Source organism: Chiroxiphia lanceolata, chromosome 3 (assembly GCF_009829145.1).
Source record: "Chiroxiphia lanceolata isolate bChiLan1 chromosome 3, bChiLan1.pri, whole genome shotgun sequence".
In the NCBI taxonomy this organism is placed as follows: Eukaryota; Metazoa; Chordata; class Aves; order Passeriformes; family Pipridae; genus Chiroxiphia; species Chiroxiphia lanceolata.
In genome coordinates this window covers 103,219,106-103,225,305 of record NC_045639.1, presented here as the reverse complement: position 1 = coordinate 103,225,305, position 6,200 = coordinate 103,219,106, and positions in this window count along the sequence as shown.

Genomic DNA, 6,200 nt, shown 5'->3' with positions numbered 1-6,200 from the left:
AGTCCCCCTTATATCTTGATGTATTCATCATTACTATTTTTTATGATGTTGATTTATGCTCTCTCTGCAGTTAGGTTTATTTTCTGTGTTTTGTCCAGTGATTGCCAGATGTAAAAGGCTTAAAGCAGCCCATGTGTGCCCGTGGCTGAGCACTTACTCACGTGTTACATAAGGGTCAGGCTCCTTTGGCCTGAACCCTTCTGGGCCAACATGCGCAAGCTTGTTTCACAAGTGACCATTTCGGAAGAGGGAAGGAGAGCATTTTCCCACATGAATTAGACATGTATTTACATTTTTTAAAATAGCCAAGTGCTGACACCTAGGAAACTCTCAAGCTAATGACAGAATAGTGTTCTGAGCCTCAGATTTACAAAAGCTAAAGTCTTCTGGACCACCCTACACAGAAGTCCATATAGATGTGTCCACCCATTGCCATCTGAGATGCTTGGGGGCACCCCACCACATCTCCAGCTGTCTCTTCACAAGAGGTCATTCTTCCACAGCTTCTGTGTCACATCTGAAAGTCCTGTGTAGATGTCTTGGGTACCTGGTGTATCTCAAAAGGAACAAGACATTTCTGTGTATGCAAATGAATCGAGGCTCTGGCAAGCAGGGAGAATTAATCCCATTTAACTTTAGACATCTACGCCTAAGCTAGTCATGCTGAGCTCCTTTTATAGTCAGCAGAGAGAAATATAGTTGTCAACATTTAGCTGAACAAATCCTGCCCCCAAATCGCACTTGTGTAAGACATAACTCCCAGCTTCAATAGCATTAGGTGGTCCAAATCTTGTCTTTGTCCTCCCTGTTACGTGTAAAGCTGGCAGTGGGTTTCTCTGTCCCTCTGCAAAGAACTTGATTTAAGAGTTTGAGGCAGAACAAAGCTTGGGCTTGACTGTATGACTCCAGAAGTGCAGCCAATCTCCCCTGCTGTGCTCTGACAGGGTAACCTTTTCTTGTGAAAACGATCTTGGAACAAACTTTGAAATTGCCCTAAATATCACAGTCTTTGGTCTACTTCAGCAGCAAGTGCACTGTGATTCCCCCCCAGACAACGAAGCCTACAGCCTACCTACTAACCTCCTGAAAGGTGGTCTTTCCCAGGTCTCTGGGGATTATATCTGTTATCGATTCAGCTGACTGGAACTCACAGTAAATTGATGGTGTCAAGAAGTTGCAAAGAAGTATCGAAAGATGTGGTTTCCACTTCTATGAACAATTGGCATCCAACAGCTACAATGTCGGAAACATTACTTATGGATGGGAGCAGAAACATTTAGAGTCTCTTAATCCAATCTACAATTAGAAAGAAGATGAGAGGCCTTCTACGCTTTAGAAGAGTCTGGTGTTTCTGAGATAGATAACCTTTGGCTATAATACACAACACACACATTTCTCCCTTACTTCTACGGTATGCTCACCATGGTGGCCTCCAAATGCACTCTGAGTGACCTGACAGCACAAACCCCATGGTAGCAAGTGTCACTTACAATTGCAGTTATTCTAAATAAAAGTAAAGTGTATTGGAAGGATGGAAAAAGAAGATAAAACTGTTTAAACACAATGATGGAAGGATTTTCATCTTTGTTCTGTAATTTAGGAAAACAGATTACCAAAAGTTTATGATCGCTTGCATAAAATACCCTTATCTGCTACATTTGTTATCTTCAACACTTATTTACAGGCAAGACTATCCAAAACCTAAAAACTTAATTTCTCTAAAAATTACCAACTACAGAAAACAGTGAAGACATTGTTGAAGGAGAACTGTGGAAGAAGGAGAAGATCTTATTAAATTATGGCATTTTGCAAAATCAGTTGTACAATCCCAGAATGCTTGATGGAAAAAATGAGGTACAGCCTAACCCTTGCTCAACTAGCAAATAAGTAGAACTCAAAATATCACTTGGCCCTGAACAGGTTGGCATGCAGTATTATTGTGGAATAGCTCAGTAATGTTTCTCCTACAGAAGGGGCAAAGGGCTTTATCTTCTTTACATTTACCTATGCATAAAGACTACTCATAAAGGTTAAAAAAAAAAAGAGGAATGGCATAATCACTCTGCATCTCCTGTGCTCTGAGGACATAAATGCAACCTTGATCATGTCCTGGCTTTCTACACGCAGCTAAATTTATCCAGGAAAAAATTCATCCTGCAGTAAAATGCCGGTTATACTCATGGCCTGATCAATCAGCAGGGATGAAATCAGGCAATGTTGACTACTCCAGTTTTATCAGCTGCAGACAATAGCAAAATGTCAGTGGATTTCTCTGAATCACGCATTTCACATTGCTGATGTTCCTTTTTCAAATTAAAGACAGCACATTGAGAACTTTCTGACAAATCTCACTGCTGTCCTGAGGTTACATGAGATCACTGGTTATTCATGTTAGCAGCTACTCAGTCAGGGTAAAGACTCGATATTCTACACAGAACCAAGAAAATGGATTTGTCAACATCTCTCATCATGCTGAATAGAAAAAAAAAGGAAAAATGAAGATGCTTTTTCTTTCTCTGCCACATATTCTCTGTTGCAATCATGCTATTGCTCTTCCAAGATATGTTCCTTTGACTGAATTAGAGAGTTTTTAAAAAGTAACAACTGGTAAAATATGCATGTACTTACTCATCTTGAGCAGCTTGATTTGATTGGCCTTGATTTGAGCTACCAAGGAGAGTAGGCACGTTATGCAATTTCTGAAGCAACGTTTATTCTAATAAAAAGGTTGTATGTAATAAAATTCTTTTACCCTAACGCATTTGGAGCCCTGTCAGAAACTCAGTACCCAGAAGAGCTGCAATTTTTACCCACAGACACACTTCATCTTACAGCAGCTCTAAAGGCATGGATCAGGCACATTTCTTACTAATGTGAAAACTAAAATTCTTGATTAGCAATTACAAACATTTAGAAATTACCAATAATCTGCAGTTGTGGTGATTACACATAGAAGAAAGTAGAATTAAACAAAATATGAAGTCATAAAATGCCCATTGGTGACCAGTAAGCATGCACTCCCCTCTTCTAACAGGCTGATACTGAGCTCTCAAGATTAAACCACAACTGCATAGAGTTGAATGTTTTTTTCAACCCATGATATTCTGACTAAAATGCATTTTATACTTATTTCCAGCGACTGAGGCCAAATTTTAATAATAAACTGTTATGAGAGAAACAATGAACTAAGTTGGAAGAAAGAGTCAGGTCTCAGCATGAGCAGACACTTATCCACCTCTGCCCCACACTTTGAAGAACTCGATTTGACCCATAGAGTACACTATTCCGAGGTGTCCTCTTACTGCAGGTATTTGCAGTTATGGGCTGAAGTTTCCGCCCTTAAGGGCACTTTTGGTCACAACTGAAGGACAATACTTGCTTTCTGTTACTGCCCTCCACATCTCCAGCACACTCCTGCAGACGGGGGAAGCAGAGGCAGCGTAACTTGGGCTCCTATGGCAGCTGCTGGTGCTGCCTGCATGTTCTGGGCAGCAGGCAGGGGCAGCAGGTGGGGCAGCAGCCTCTCATCCTGCTGCTCACCGGCCGGCAGCGATTCTGCGTTCTTCGCTGACCAGTGACCCACAATTAGGTGAGCAGGCAGGAGTGTCTATACTGTGCTTCACAGCCTCCCTTCTTACCCTGTCACTTTGATGGGCTTTGAAAAGGCTAAAAGTTCAGACCTGAGCTCCCCTCCCCAACACCCACCTCAAACAAACTGTGTACTCAACCCTGATGTCTGGAGATTTAGATGGGAAAAAGCTGAGCCCAATGGTAGCACCACAGATTTTTACAGGAGCCTTATCGAGCACAATGTGCTTCAATCTTTCCAGGACTGAACTCCTATGTCAGAGGGAGAGTGGAAAGCATGGACAAACAGACTTTCCTTCTTTGTGTGCTGCTTTTGCAGTGCCCGTTTTGCCAACCTAATCAGATGGAGATAAACACCTTGCAATATACTGAACAACTGACGTCAGCTTTTTGTGTGCTTGGAATGACGTCAGCACCAGCTTTGCAATGCTTTAATCTCTTGAGCAGAAATAAGCACAGCAGCAACTAACCTATTACTTTCCACAAGCTGCCACGCCAAGATTATTTCCTTTTTCCCCTGCTGGTTACAGATGCTGGGTGAAGGAGGCAGGAGAGCCAGAACAAAGATATCCACTCCTGTACTGAGCCAGTTTCTGTGAGGAGTCTAAATGAATTTAAATTGAGTAATAAAAAGAATAAATTACACCTCACAGCAGAGAAGTCAGGCCTCTTTAGGCCCTTAAGAAATGGATTCTACTCATTTACATCAGAGCAAATAATCTCAAATTCATTTCTCAGAATTTACACTACGATCACTGTAAATGTGTTTTCTCTCACATTTGTATATATTCACTGATATACTTAAAGCTTTCCAAGTCAAATACGGTCTAGAGTTTCACACTTTTACAGAGGCCTCTGGTAAGGCATCTCCAGAGAATCAAAATTTCAAGCTAATAGTATAAATTTGCTTAGTTCAGAAGTCAAAAAAGCCAAAATGGAGGCACAGAAACTGGTATTGAGAATGTAACTATCAAGAACATTGGGAAAAGCAAATGTCAGTTGCAGAACTAGCATGATTTAAGTTTGGTTTTGGGTTTTTGGTTCTTTTTAAGACATTTTCCTCAGCTGTTTTTCCTGGTCCAGGGGAATTACACCATATTACAGGTCATTTATACTCTGTTTTACTTACACTTTGATTTCAATTTGTCTCATCATGTTACCAATTTTCAACATTTGCTTCTACTGAAAGAACAGGACAGTTACAAGCCAGTTAAGTTGCTAGCTAGACTGTCACTTATTAACTTATTAAAGTTTTTCATAGAAACCTTAGCCAAAACTTTAAGAATAAAGAACTGAACATTACTAATTCTTTTGGTATTCATTATGCTATTAGTCACAGAGCTCACTCATACATTTCCAAATTTCAACACAATCATTTCAGGATGAAGAGTATTATTTTTTTCCCCTTCTTAATAATTCTTCCTTGGCATCACATTTCATATCCTTCCTCTCTGACTACCAGGAAGGTGCAGTTTGGGGGTTTTAGGGGCTTGAGTTGGGCTTTTGTCTTTTTCTTTTCAGAAACAGAAGTTTACCAGGGCTATTTCATCTACAAGATAATGCATTTTTAACTGATTTGTTTATCTCCATAACACATGCACACCTCAGTGAGGCTAAGGGATCAGGTTATATGACATCATGGTGCCAAAGGAATAATTGTCCCTTTTTTGTGCAGTCCTGAAGAAAAGCCTGTAGCTGGAAATCACACACAGTGCTGCAATAACAAAAATATATAGGAATAGAATATAGTTGTAGTTAAAAAAAAACCAACAACTTTTTTTTTTTTTTTCCCGTTTGGGAGAGGTACAGAGGGGGTGGAGGACCTCTGCTCCCTAAGTCTGCCATTGGGTCATATTCTGTGAAATGGTTTTGTTTGTAGACATGGCTTTTCACCCTGCATAGTTATGAGTTGACCATCCTTTTCCCCAGGTCCAAGAGGCAACTAAGACTATCCGACAGTCCGCTCAGAAAAATCCTGCATCTCACTGCAATTGCTACCCAAATCAAGGGTAGAGCAGCACTAAGAAAGCTGTCTTGAGGCATTTCTGCAGCAAGCAGTGCTATACCTGTACTAGACTAGCAGTGCCCGTAAAATAAAAAGAAGAGCCAGAAATCAGCTGTTTGAATCACAAATCCCCCTCTTGGGTTTCACTTTAGGGACGAAGAAGCTCCAAAAACAAGACATCCCTTCAGCATTTTATAAAGCTGACTTCAGCTGCCAAAGGATTCCTCTGCAGCAACCCCGAGAAAGCTTTAGCCTCAAGTAAAAAATTCACTGCAAACGAGCAATCATTAGTCAGCTGCATTTTTCATATAATTACTGGCAGTGAAAAAGCAAGCATGCAGGTTGCTGGAAAATAAGGTCTAACTACTTCCACCCAAACAGAACAGAAGCTGTTCACATAAGTTTTAGTGGGGGAGAGGGAAATCCTCAGCACTCCCCTTCTCTCTATGACTGATTACAATCTGCTTTTTTCTTTAAAGCACATTTATTGTGGGAGTTTGATTTGAAAGAATTTCAAGTAATTTAAACTTTGGCTGCAGGCATACAGATCATTTAAAAACTGATCTTCATGTGTTTCTACATGTTAATAGCATTTCTGTTGGTGCTA